The sequence below is a fragment of the Thunnus thynnus genome, chromosome 6, assembly GCF_963924715.1.
Source record: "Thunnus thynnus chromosome 6, fThuThy2.1, whole genome shotgun sequence".
Classification (NCBI taxonomy): domain Eukaryota; kingdom Metazoa; phylum Chordata; class Actinopteri; order Scombriformes; family Scombridae; genus Thunnus; species Thunnus thynnus.
The window spans coordinates 6026188-6041031 of record NC_089522.1 but is presented as its reverse complement, the minus strand read 5'-3'; the positions used below and the strand labels follow the sequence as shown (position 1 = coordinate 6041031).

Sequence of the window (14844 nt, the reverse complement as noted above, 5' to 3'; positions counted from 1 at the left end):
GCAAACGGATAATATGTTAATGAAATTAAATCACACAAACACATACACAGGCCTTGTGGGTGTACAGTAAGCACTGTCAGGACTTGGGAATATGAAAGTGACAAGCCCATCAAAATATATTTACCTCACTCATCAGATTAAAAGCACCAAGAAAAACAGTGTGTGGGCACACACACACACACACACACACACACACACACACGGGAAGAACTGTTATATTTTTGGCATCTCACAAGCATCCCCTTTTGAGGCTTTGGGCCAAAAGACATGTCAGACAAGCTCCCTTCTCCTTTAACATCACCTCCACCCACTCCTCTGCTATCTTCTATTTCCTCAGCCCAGTTCGTGTAGCATTTTTAACAACTTCTGAATTCATTACAATCACAGGACAAAGTGTCTACCATACATACACACAAATAAATATAACCTTAAGACATTTGAATTCCGTCCACTTACACTTTAGGGGCCAATAATCAAGAGTGATATTGAGTTTAGACAAATACACTGCTTGACAATACATCTGGCCAATACTGATTCCTAAAAAAAACCTGATCACTAACTCAAAATTGCTCACTAATGATCTAAGTAAGTAACTTTGTTCTTTGGGTGTACATCAGTGTCCAGTGATGGCTTTAAGGCACTGAAACAAAAATCACAAGTCATTTTGATCTTTTCTGTCATGAGGTAATCAATCCTGATTTTTTTTTAATGTTATTCACAAGAGATTATGTGCACTGAATTTGAAGTGTGGCGTCTGATTAGATTGAAATTCCATCTATTTGAGATGATATTCAAATCTGTTTTGACCCAGGCCTGGCCTCCTTCTGTGTTCCCTCTCCTGCCGCCAATCCACAACAGCAGCTTTGAACTTTAGACCTTGTTTTCTAGGCAGAGGATGAAAACGAACAGGCCGTCGGGCTGTTGGCAGACTGACAGGGAGACGGGGAGGGAGGAGCGAGAGGGAGAGGGAGAGACAGAGAGTAGCTTGTAAAGAAAGGAATGAAGTAATGAAAAAAAAATTAAGGCGGGAAGGAAGGAATGAAAGGAGAGATGGGAAAAAGGGAGAGAGAGAGAAGGATTGAAAGGGTGAAGAAGGAAAGAAAAGAAGGCGGATTGGGGGGAAAAAAAAAGTCAGGTGAAGAAAAAAACACAGAGCGAAACAAGGAATCTAAACAGAAAGATAGAAAGAAAACACGACTGAAGGAGAAAATTAAGAGGCAAGAAAGTGAGGAAGAAAATGAGAAAGTTTCCCAAGAGAATAAACTTTCCATTACACATTACATGAGCTTTCCTCAAGTGCCACCCTCAGGCCAAAGTGTCAGCTTTTGCACACAGCATACGATAGTTTTCCAAGTGTTTGTGAAACTGTCTTCCTAGCTTACAGCTGTTTCTTTATGATAGATTTGTACGGTAAAACGTCTCTCTGGGCCCGAGGGTGTCACGTGATCTGCCCAGCGCTGGTCCTGGCATCTTAATTGTGATGGCTTACGGAGAACTGAAGCTGTAATATACCGAGTACAAAGTATATACACCGGAGAACAGACAACATTTCTAGCACAGAGCCCATTCATCTTCTAAGTGCATTTTGTTTTTATCTTTTCAGTGTTAGAAGAACATAGAGGGATGCGAGGTTTACACACTAAAGTGGTCTGGGCAGAAACCCAACCAAAAGATAGTTTACATAATTCAGTATAGTACAGTTCTCACCTGTTTACATTATTTGTAGATCATACTTTCTTTATGTTTACACTATTCTGCTTCATGTAATACATCCGAATAGCTTGACAAGCATTTTGCTTTAATTAAGGAGAAACAAAGCTCTCTTTCTCTCTCTCTCTCTCTCTCTCTCTACATGCACGCAGAGATCACGTGTGATCGATACATTCTTGTTGATTGCTGACCTAGAATATGTGCATAAGGGCAATGGGACACCAGCTCATTGACTGGACATCACGTTAGTCGAAGCAGAGTCAAAGCAGCTTGCAGAAGCGAGCCAGATGCAAACAGGCTGATAATGATACAAGAGTCCAATGCAAAGTTAACACATTTCTGATTTCAATATTTACCATTGCTCAGCTGGTTACCCAAATTTAAGACTGAAATATTTCTGATATAAATTCAACACTCGCAATAAAAACGTCATCTTTTGCTTACAGTCGAGGTCTGACTGTTTTCAGCTGTTACTATTATACCCCTGCGTTTACTGCCAAAGGGTAATTTTGATGTGTAACCCCTTATGTCACAACGCCGCTCCACCAGACACCCCAAGTTAATATGCTAAATGTTGTACTCCCAAACCACACAGAGGAGCCACTGCCCTAGTGTCGAGTGAGTCTGAATGTTTGAAACCAGAGACGATATGCCGTTTAAAATGGCCTGATTAACACCATTATGTCTGTTAAATTCTATCATAAAAACAATGTTTGTCTAATTTTAAAGCTGTCTCTACCCTCCCTCAGAGGTGGGCCGCATAAAACAAATAATACATAAATGCAGGCTGTTTTTCAGGCCAGATCTCTGATCACGTCAAACGTGATCTGGTGGACAGCAGACAGAGCTGCTGGTGGTGAGCATTAGAGACACAGAGCACGGTGATTATTTTCATGTACGATTACAAAAGCCTTAAAAACTCCACATTCAATGAGTTAATATTCAGCTGTTTCCAGTTAAATATATAACAAACAGTATCAAATATGACCTTCTCCTACCTAAGAAGCCCACCCACTACTTCCTCTGAGAAACATTTCCATCACGTAAAATATGGCTCAAGCACACACTCAAACTGATTCAGAAGTCAAACTCCAGGATAAATATTTTCTAATAACTTTAAGATAAATTATTAGTTATTTTCTATGAGGATCTGTACAAGCCTTTCCCCAAAGGAAAGGTGAGGGTCGTGGCAGCCACATTCAGGCGAGAGGAGAAGCTGTCTGAGCATTCATCCAGTGAAGCTGTCCGGACAGAGAGCTTCTGTGTGGTCTGAGTGTGTGTGTGTGTGTGTGTGTGTTACAACAGCAGCCTGCAATGAGTGGCTCAGCAAAAGCAACTGGATGTGTGTATTCATCTTTTCATGAGGAACAACCAAATACCAAACCACCTAGAGTAATGAATATTACTCTAACTACACTCTATTACTCTAATTACACTTAGGGATAATCAGAGGAGGAAAACAGAAAAGCTTGTTTTCTACACAGCTAAACTCTCACAGCCATTTACAGATAAACACACTAAACTGCACAGAAAATGCTTTATATTACCATTTGATCTAGGCCCGATGAAACAAAAGAAAGCATTATGCAACGGCCACGTAATGTAACACTGCAAAACACACCGCGACAAAATAAAACAATGTTCAGTTATTTCCATTCACATTCAGTGTTACTCTAGCTCAAGTTCTAGCCCATACGTTGGCAGATTTGGCTTCTGTATTTGGTCTCATAGAGCCAAATGGGTTGCAGCTAATTTCAAAGTATTGTTTGTTATATACATACATTTGTGTTGCTTCTCTTAGTGTCTGCCAATTTATTATTATTTTCTAGTACAAGTTACCATTTGATTGAATTTTAATGTTAAGCTCTGAGGAGGTATTTTATTGTTTTATTATTTAAAATAACAGTTATCAATGTCAACCTTACTATTGGAACGTTATTTACTGCTTATATTTCCATTGCTGTTTACAGAATGGCAAAGTCCAAACCAGTAATGATTTCAGAAAAAGGTCAGTCTACTACCCACCATGTCTTGGACCTGCAGACTGAGTGACGCCCTAGTCCTGGCCAACACAGCCAATATGATGTAGGCCACGGACCTCGCTGGCTGGATCTGACTGCTTTTTCCTGCTGAAACCCTCTCGGCTCTGTCTATTGCTTTGAGGAGTAGAAATACTGTATGCAAAGATAAAGTTACTTTCTTGAATCCTTTTTTTTTTGTTGTTGAAAGATGCCAACGTGTATCTTCTCAAATTAGTACATATTAGGTAAAAAGTGTATAACTAATGAATGCTTTGCTTGTTGGGGCTATTGATTGTTCTGTCAATTAATTCATCATCAACTGCATAAAAAAAATCCTTCAAAATTCCAAATATTGTACCATTACTCTAAAATAATGGCAGATGCACATCAAGTTAGCAGGAAGGTGTCTACAAATAAGTTGAAGTTTCAAATGAAATGAATTAGAGGAAAGAATGCTAAAATTGTGACAGTAAAGATGCAGGTCTGATTGATGCTGCCAACATAAAGTCGAAAACTAAGTCAATTAGTTGTTTGTTTCAGTTCTGGTCTGGTTTGGTTTTGGTTAATTGTGTCTGTTTCACCAATATGCCTGCTGATTTAATTGCGAAACAAAGAAAGTAATCATAACAGACGATGCCCATTAAACTACTCTAAATTCCTTTGCTGGCATATCCTGTCATGAGTCATACATTACTCATGAAGCGCAGGTTTATTAGTCCGCTGTTAAAAACAAAACAACAACAATTCCATTTGCTATGATAAATTCTGAAAACACATACAGTGCATACATATCATTACCTCTTTATTTGGCATATTCTATATGTATTTGTTTTGCTGGTGACATCCCAATGTCCTTCCTAAAGCAAAATAACAATGCTGTTGAGATTAAAACCTTTTGGGTCAAATCTCAGAGGAATAAACAGACTTAAATAACAAAGGCAAATAACATGTGATATAAAAGCAACAATATGACACATGACCCAATCCAGCAGCATTAGCAGCTACAACTGACCTTATACTACTATGAGAGCTCCCTCCATTTTCCTCCCAGCAGCCAAACACAGTAGCGTACAGTCAACATTCCTCCAGAAAAAATACTGCTGGGTCCAAAGGTATAAATCCCACTTCACGCTCTTCCTCTACCTTCCTTCCTCTGGTTTAAGTCTCGAACTGTTTCGATGATCCCTGCATTTATTGATACTCCCTACGCTCCCACACTTCGCCTCTTCCTTTACACCTTGACTATTTCCTCCCCACTACTCCCACATTACAAATAATTTCCCTTTATTTCTCTTCCGCTCCCCCCCACCAGAAGCTTGCATATTTGATGCAGCAAAAAGCAAATGTCGCCTGTAGCTATGTCAGTGCTGACATGGAGTGGGGGCAAAGGGCCAACAAGGTGAAACCTGAAGGTAAATGGTTAACCTGATAATTGGGGTCAGCGGGGTGAGGGCAAACTCCACAAATATAGCACGAGCCATCACTGACATGAGGAAAGAGTTTAAGGAAGGGAATGAGGGGAAAGGGGGAGAGAGGAGGGGAATGGAAGTGGTGACGGACGATGTAGGAGGTTAAGCACAAGAGAAGGATAAAGATGAAAATTTAATAAAAGAGAGGGAAGAACTCAAAGGCAGGGATGTGCAAAGGTAAAGAGCAAATAAGGACACGGAGTAAGCAAATGAAGGAGAGATGTGCATGAGGCTCAAAACTGGAAAAACTCACAAAACAAGCAGCAGATTATAGTCAAACATCAAAGGGTAACCAGAAGGGAAAGAAGGACAGAGAAAAGACACAACTAAGGAAAGGAGGAAGGAATACAAGGAAAAGAGAGAGTGAGAGAAAGCAGAAATAAGGAAGTAAAATAAAATAAAAACAAAAGAAAGAAAGAAAGAAGGATTCCCTGAACTCAGCGGGAACCTGACCAAAAAAAAAAAAAAAAAAAAAAGCTCTGGGCAAACATTCCTACACTTCCAACAGCACAATAGCCATAATCTCAGTGAATGTACCACAGCACTGTGTGATGTCATCAAGGGAGCGCGATAAAAGGTTATAAAAGTTCAATGAGACTGTTGGTAACTGTTTTATAACCTACAATTCAATTAATTTTCCAAGAATGTAAAATTAGAAAAATGTGGTAGACAGCAAAACAATGGCTTGATTCAGATGCTTAGAGGCAGACGTAGATCTTTGATGTAGCATTCATTACAGCCATTTTGAATAACTTTGAATACCACAACTCTTTTATTGAAGCACGGTAAAACGTGGCAAACGTGTTAACCTGTAGTTGCCTGTTTACACATTCAGCAGACACCAATGTTATCTAGATATAACCCAGCTCTGCTTCAATAGAACACCAGTGCCATGCCAACATTAGATCAAGCTGCTAATGAGCAATAAACTCATTACAAACAATAATGATAACATGAGATGAATTTAGTAACAGATATCATTGTAAACATTTCCAAAAGTCACCTTTGGAGCCATATGACCTAAATAATAAAGTGGATGACAGGTCTGGTGACTCCTTAATGTTCATAAAATTGGCCTTATAAGCTAAGGGTGCAAGCCACATGACATTGGAATGCTGTAGGCCAGTGAGCTTTAGGTATTGGGAATTTCCTAAGCCTCAAATAGCCTGAGGAAGTAGCTGAGATTAGCCATTTTAAATTAAGACATACTGAAGATAAAAGGGCATATGAAATATGGCATGGTTGAAAGCTGTTCCTCTGTATAAAGTATGTACAACTTATCCCAATGGAAAAATTCCAACAGATTTGATAACTACCTAATTTACTCTGGTTGAATTGAATTTAAAATTCAATTCAAACATTTCAGTAACTGAACTGTTTAATATATCAGTAATGTGTGGTTTTCCAATTCCAAACATCCCATCTGACAGTGTTTTTAGCAGTATATTAGCAGTGTTTTCCATATAATGATAATATTTTGACATCTCGCTCAGGAACAGCCACAGCAAATTATTTTATGAATTAATGCTGGATGCAGTGATGCACTAAGTTAACAGTCAAACATTTATTGTCAATCATGATTCATGAGAAATGATTCTAGAGAAATATTTTTTAAAAAATGCATTATAGTTTACTTAATATTGTCTATTAAATAGGTTACTGCAGAGTTTTTACACCAGCAGGTTATCTGTGAATAACCAAAGGCTATTGATTCAATTAATGAAAGGGTAAAGTATTCCAAAGCCTGACATAATGACAACTGCTACAGATTATACATTAATGTGGCTTTTGACAGAGAGAATGAGACAGCATCTAAGATAAAGTTTAATTAAAGGAAAGCTGACATTTTAATTATTAAGCCATGAACTAACCATTACTAGCCTTAAAGTAACAATTTTCCCTATATGGATGTACCATCATGCTGTTGTGAAATGAAACCCCATTTTCTGTCAAAACTTGCAGCAAAGTCCAAAAAGCAGAGTCCTTGTGATTTCATCACCTCTTTGCGGTCAAAAAAAGTGAAGCCTTTTCTGCCCTCTGCCAAAATCTCCATGTCGAAGTAAAAAAGGCAACAGGCCAAAACTAACATATTAGCTCATTGAAATGTAAAGTGCTTAATGTGGCCAGACAGCGCTCAGAGGGAACCTTCTCTCACTTTACTGGCAGAACAACCTTCTTTTTAGCATCCAAAACAAACTCATCAGAAAACAGTTTCCTTTGAGCAATATCAAATGGTTATTGGACAATTGCTCCATTAGCTAAGGTTTGTGTGGCATATCTAAAATATTTAGAATTGCAGCCTGTTGCTAAGATGAAGGCCTACAGCACATATGACATAAAGAGACATCTTGCTAAGAGCATCTCTTGCTATTAGTTTCCATTTAAAAACAAAACTGAAAGAGGTGTATGTAGGAGTGACTCAAACACTTCAATGAATTACAACACATACTCTCTGTTAACAGAGTATGTTAGAGCAGTTGCCAGTTACTTTAATTGACTGTAATGAGAAAGACTTTTGTCCAGAGCTAGCACATCTTATGACCACTCTCATTCTAGAGTGTGTTTTTTTTTTTTTCTGGCACAAAACAGATTTTATGCCGTCTTCTTTTACCTGCTTTTACATATTTGATGGCTCTACACTTTCCCCAAATACAAAGAGTATGTCATGAAAAGTATAGCTGTCATATTGTCTGAAGTTGTATTTTAAATTCTTAACGTTGAAAAAAATGATGATGCTGTGATGTGATGATAAACTGGAAGACTAGGTTGTTGACTGTAACCATCCGTAGATCCTATTAGTTTTCTGTGGTTGCGTTGGATGTTAATATCACCTTTATGAATTACAGTGAGGATGCCCTAATCTGAAAAAATGAACTATCACCCTACACTTGTAATCAAAACAATAAAATCTCTATTGGAGCATTTTTTGCACGTTTTAGATTACATTTTGTATTAAGACTTAATAATAGAAGGATCCTTTAATTTCCCACTTTTGAGTTGGACTTTGAAAGCTTAGTGCACTGTGCTTTTTGTGTGTGTGTGTATGTGTGGTGGGGGGCATTTGTGTAGAAACCACTAACAGCCAAAAGTACAGGATAAGCCCACCCGGTATGCAACACTAGTCCTTAGATGCCTTCATCCTCTCTAAAGGCAGAAAGGTGATTTCCTTTGTGTGTTATTTCTATGTGTTAGTGGGAATGGGTTGTGGGTTGAGGATAAAAGATACGCACGATGGTAAACATACTCACACATAACTATAATTCGTATCACTGATGTGCCAAAACCTGATTCTATAACTCTGTATTAGGGGTAACGTTACATGTATTTGTCCTGAACCATCACCCTACAAACGTTACGGTTCGGTACATGCAGTTGAACAAAGAATACGCTCCATGACCTAGACAATTACTGTAGTTTAACAATCCACTTACTCCCATGTGCGGAACAATAATTCTAGAGTGCAAGTTCCACCAGGAACGTTTTGGCAGCGCACCACTTAGCTGTACCATAATCATGGATGTATGCTAGCCAGATTAGCTAAGGTAGCCTTGTTACCCTGGTTACCCTGTAGTGTTGCTGCCATCAGAATGACAAACGAGAGACCCATAACGCTGACTGAGTGCAACACTATTATTAAAATATTCTCCATTGTCTCTGTAGTGAAATGATACCGCACCTCCCCATTCCCCTCCCCCCTCTGTGACGGTCGGCTTTTCAGTCTGCCTTATAGTGAAGCCAATCAGAACAATGATAAATACATTTGATTTCTGATGTGGTCAGACAGCATGTTGTAAGAACCAGAGCTGAGAGAGAAAAATGTAGTGAAAAAGTATTAAAGTAAAAGTAGTGGTTTGGTCCCTCTGACTCTGACTGATATTTTATGACATCATTAGATCATTAATACTGAAGCATCAGTGTGTAAGCAGCAGGTTACTGTTGTAGCTGCTGGAGGTGGAGCTAGTTTAAACTACTTTATATACAGTTAGACCATAAATCAGCATAAAACAGCCGTCAGCAGGTGTCCTGACTCCTTGCAAGAAACAGAATACTTGTTTTCCTTTTCCACTGCAGCACAACTTAACTGTGTCATTAATGGTTTCCGCTGCAGTACAACTAAACTGGTTCAGTAATAGTTTCCGCTGCAGTACAACTTAACTGTTTCATTAATAGTTTCCGCTGCAGTACAACTAAACTGGTTCATTAATAGTTTCTGCTGCAGTACAACTAAACTGGTTCAGTAATAGTTTCCGCTGCAGTACAACTAAACTGTTTCATTAATAGTTTCCGCTGCAGTACAACTAAACTGGTTCAGTAATAGTTTCCGCTGCAGTACAACTAAACTGGTTCAGTAATAGTTTCCGTTGCAGTACAACTAAACTGGTTCAGTAAGTTTCCGCTGCAGTACAACTAAACTGGTTCAGTAATAGTTTCCGCTGCAGTACAACTAAACTGGTTCAGTAAGTTTCCGCTGCAGTACAACTAAAATGGTTCAGTAATAGTTTCCGCTGCAGTACAACTAAACTGGTTCAGTAATAGTTTTTCTACCTTTTTTTTCTGCTGTACCGAAATCGTACTGAACCATGACCCCAAAACCCAGATACATACCGAACCATGAATTTTGTGTAATGTTACACACCTACTCTGTATTATGACACAACAACATAACAGAAAACCTCCCAAAAAACACACAACTCAGTGAAAAGACACATTCATTAAGACACGCGTACATGCTAAACCAATATATGCCTTCCTTATTTTTCCCTGCTGATTCCATTTTCCTGTCATTGACACACTGGACACGGTGATGGGCTTGTGTACAGCTGCCAGCACCTTTGTTGAGCAGGTAATAATAGTTATAATGGCAACATTAAGCCAAGTATCAGTTTATCTTCCACAGGCAGTATTGTGTGGGGGACTCCTCCCAGCTCGTCTAGACTGCCAAGTATGCAGGTGTAAATCAATACACTCCATCCGACCAAACACACACACACAAAGTTCACATTTAAACTTCACTGGAATCTGAAGTGTATTCAACAGCATGCTCTCAGCACTCTTTACAACAGTTAAACAAACATTCAGTTCAACTAGAAAATAAACAAATAGATAACACGGGGCAGACAGAATCCTAACATATAAGAGCACTGCCTCATAAAAAGTAGGTGATTGTGATAGCGGACATGGGTCAGGGTCAGAGCAGGGGTTCGGATATAATAAACTCAAGTGATGGATCTTGAGTCTGTGCTTGAAAACAGACTCTTTCACATTCCCTGATGTGGCTTGGCAAGCTGTTAAAGGAGAGGAGCTCTGAAGGAGAAGGGCCTGGCACACAGTGAAGCAGAAGGGCCTCTTACTGAAGGAGAAGAGCCTGACTTTTTCAAGATAATAGGGAGTGTTAAAAATCCAGCTGCTGTTGCTCATAAATTTCAGTTCAAACTGCTGTATCAGACTCGATTTTTTTCCTAGTATTTGTTTCCAGTTTTACCATCACTGACTAAATTCTCATGTAGTGGGCGATTACTGTAGGCATGAATGATTAATAGTCCTTCAAAAAATATAAGCTCCAAAAAAACTGACATCATATGACATAAGAAGGCGGATATAAACATCAAATGTACAGTTACATATACAAAAGGGTGTATGACATACTTAAGCTTAATGCAAGTAGGGCAAGGACAACAGAGGCTGTATATGAGATGTACGATAAAGGACAGTGGAATGTGGGATGTAGGACACAGCATTTGTGATGTAGTTCAGATAGAGGTGCACTGAAAGGTGGATACTATATTGATACAAGGGAGCGTCCTCACTATGTTGCAGACATCAAAGACAGCAGCTTTATCTTGGGAGAGGTCACAGTCATTTTCAGATTTACAACAACAATCCTGGAGTGTAACAACACAGGCTTTGATTTCTAATGCCTCTAATCCAAACATGTATCACAGCTGAGCACATGGATACCTGATCATTCACATATAGGCCCTATAGGGAATAAGAATCAACCATCCAAACCTTTTAGCCCAAAGTAGGTTAAAGGAGAAAGAAGCAGAGAGGAGGTGTCCAGTGTTTACTTAAATAAAAAATGTGTCAATCTCTCACTGATGGAATGAGTGACTTGTTAGGTGATAATACAATCCATGCAAATACCTGCTGTGCTCTTATTCTTTCTTTACATTGATGGCTAGGCTAGAAACAGTATTTATAGATGTAATTCTGCACTTACCACAATACCACTTACTTAAGATTCTGCACAAAGAAGATGGATACGTTTGCTATCGGTAAAAGTCAAAGCATGCATTTTTCTTTAAGGATGTGATACTTTTTGGGTTATGCAAAACAAAATATATTTGTATTGGAGTTTTCTTTGGTCATCTCTGGAATCGGCAAATTCTTATTTCTCTTCCCCCTTGTTTGTACTTTTTATGTATCAGAAAAAAAACTCAGTATTTCATTTTCCCAAGGTTTCTTATCTATTCATTTTTTATGTTTTACGATGTAATTGTTGTAGAACAAGGTAGTGAGTCATTGGGAGAGGACACAGAAAATGCAGCATGAGGTTCATAAGAGGACAAGGTAAATTGATCCAAAAATTACAAGCTGCCTTCCCTAAAGGAAAATACTTCAAAAATAGCATACAAAAGAAGCAGTTTCAATGAGTAGAAACTGAATAAAGAGGAGATGAGGAGCCAGCTTGTTTACAGTTGGAGTTAAGTGTGTTTGTGTTTCTTCACGGCGGTCTTGTCAAATAAGGCTTGTGTGTCATGTGACGGATGAGCATTAATGAACACAGAATCAGCTGATGAGTAATCTGCCAAGAAATAACATATGCTCGTGTTCTGATGACACTTTGCTCATTTTGAGGATCCATGGTCACAAAATAGGTTGGCAAGAAAATTCATTGAAGTTATAAAAGGTTGTACAGTGCATGTACAAAAATCCACTTACTGAGTAGTGGATATCTATCTACCGACAAGTGACATATTAAAGGATAAAACAACACGAAGTGTCTTAGTAAGGTGTTGGGTGTTCTACAAGTCTCTGAACTCTTCTGGAGGGGTAAACACCATTCTTCCAAAAGATGTTCCCTCATTTGGTGTTTTGATGATGGTGGTGGGGAGCACTGTCTAACACGTTAGCCCAAAATCTCCCATAGGTGTTCAGTTGGGTTGAGATCTGGTGACAGTGAAGGCCATCGCATATGGTTCACATCATTTTCATACTCATCAAACCATTCAGTGATCCCTCATGCCCTATGGATGAGGGCATTGTCATCCTGGAGGAGACCACTCCCATCAGGATAGAAATGTTTCATCATAGGATAAAGGTGAACTTTGTATTGATTTACAGTGACCCTTCCCTCTAAACGGACAAGTGGACCCAAACCATGTCAGCAAAATGCCCCCCCAAAGCATAACAGAGCCATCAGATTCCTTCACTGTAGGGGTCAAGCATTCAGACCTGTACCGGTTTTTCCTTTAATTTGTCACCTGTATGTATGTACATATGTATATAGCAGTGGAGGCTGGTCCATAGAGGCAGAGGAGGTTGATCCTCCTCTGTTTTTTGAGAGGCAAGAGGGAGATCAAAATATAAAAAAGAATATTTGGTTGAAATAAGCCATTACCAATTCTCATATTTTTTCTCTCTTCTTTGGAAAAAATCCATTATTGAAACTGTTTAAAATGCTTCAACAGCAACACCTGCAGGGCAGGAGGAGAAAGAGCATTGTGTGTGAAGTGGTGGGGGGGGGGCAGTGGGGGAGAGTGGGGGGCAGAGGAGGACGAGTGCCTGCTGTCCTCCGCAGGGCAGGATCTCTTACATCAATTTAATGTACTTCATTGTTTTTCATGCTAATCTATGATTGGCCAAGACACGTAAAATGACGCTCCAAGGGAGGACGTCCTCCCTAACCAATTAACAACCAGAATACAATATTGACATTGCGTTGGTCCAATGATAGTTTCCAGATTTCATCTTCAATTCTCTCCACTGTAAGGCAGAGTAGCAGCAGTAGATAATGAGCAGTAGATAGCTCCTTGCATTAGCCAAAGTAACAGTTGACTTGTTGTAGAAGCCTGAGGGACTCTTTATACATCCATGGAAGGACTGTTAAGGACTGTTGTTAAGCAAATGGGAGAATGGATTTGGACTGTGCGGCGCAGCAGTGGCAGGACGCCGCCGGGGAGAGAGAAGCAACCGGAGAAGCAACTAGGAGAGTTAGCTTGTTTGTCATTGTTGCTAATGATAGCAGACTGTTTAAGCAGCAGCCATAAAGTTCTGTTAACTAACAAACAAGATGACCAACAGCCACAAATGGATGTTATGACATGAATACTTCATCGCTAACATGGATTTTGAAGAGCGACGATCAAACCAGCATCTAACTGGTCCGCAGTGACATTTGCAGGTACGTTTACCTGTCGTGCAGCTGAGCAGCTAATTAGCTAAGTAGCTGCTAACTGACGTTAGTGGTGTACTTTTCCCCAGTGAATGTTAGTTTTGTGGCTCGTTAAACAAGCTGCAGGACAAGATGTGTGTTCATGTTTCTAAGTTATCATCAAGTTTTGATGATGTGGACAGAGGCTGTTTCATTCACTACCATGTTTAAAAGAGCTTCATCATGCTTCATATTGCAATTTAATTTAACAATAATTGAGCATTGAATATTTTATATATTTTATGATTTTATTTAAACATTGGACATCTTAAATGTTGTTTTCATTTAAGACCATGGGCAAAAGTTCCTTGCTGTAAGTGTGTTATAGATTTTTTTTTTTTTTGCTGATACTAAAAATGATCCGAACTGTGAGTTTTGTGATTCGTTGCACCCCTAGTGTTAACATGTTAGATAAGAGTGTGTACGTCATGTACTTGACACATGCATTAATACTTTCTGATTTGAACCTACACTTTTAGATAACAGTCATCAAATGTTTTTACAAGCAATGTTAAAGTTACAATATTGATAGCATATTGCATATCGGGGTAATTCAACACACTTACAACCTTGATATAAATACCAAGGACCACAATAAACTCCCAAAAATATAAATACACTCACCGGCCACTTCATTAGGAACACCTGTGCCATCTAATGCAATCCAATACAATAGCTCTGCCATAAATTCTACAATTACGAAGCTTATACATTTTCAGTTTTCAGCACATTGCCAGAGAGGTTATAATTTACTTCTACTTTTGAGGTCATAGTGGGTGGTGTCGGTGTACTGGGGTGCATTATATTGAATGGTGTTCCTAATATTTTGTCCAATCCACTAACATTTGTCCCAAGGGAGCAAAATATTAGGAACACTTTTCAATATAATGCACCTGCTCATAATTCTGCACTGTGGATGGCAGTGCTAAAATTTCACACGATCATTAATATCAGTGGGCTACTAATGATTTTCACTCACACACTGTGCGAGCACGATAACACCCTGTGTTATTGTAGAACTGTTTTGAGTTATCCTCCCTGTCCTTATGAAAACCATGAAAAGTCTTGTCTATTGTTTCCCCAACTGCTGGAAAAGTGAAGGGGGTTAGCCCTGAAGTTAGCAACAATGGAATAGCCTAACCTGACCAGGCTCACTAAAGGTGGACTGACCTTTAAGGTGGTGCAGCTATTCTCATTTTAGTGTCAATCT

At 39.1% G+C, this 14844-nt stretch overlaps 1 protein-coding gene across 2 annotated transcripts in view; it reads right to left on the bottom strand.

The window, feature by feature from the left end:
* LOC137184080 (vitamin D3 receptor A) overlaps positions 1–14844 on the bottom strand; it is a 95526-nt gene that overhangs the window by 51216 nt on the left and 29466 nt on the right. The window contains exon 1 of one of the 2 annotated variants that reach the window (XM_067591414.1): positions 4744–5058. The exons of the other annotated variant lie outside the window; for it this stretch is intronic. The gene's annotated coding sequence lies outside the window, so the exon portion shown is untranslated. Of the gene's footprint in view, positions 1–4743; positions 5059–14844 lie in introns of those variants that run through there. 2 annotated transcript variants of the gene reach the window in all.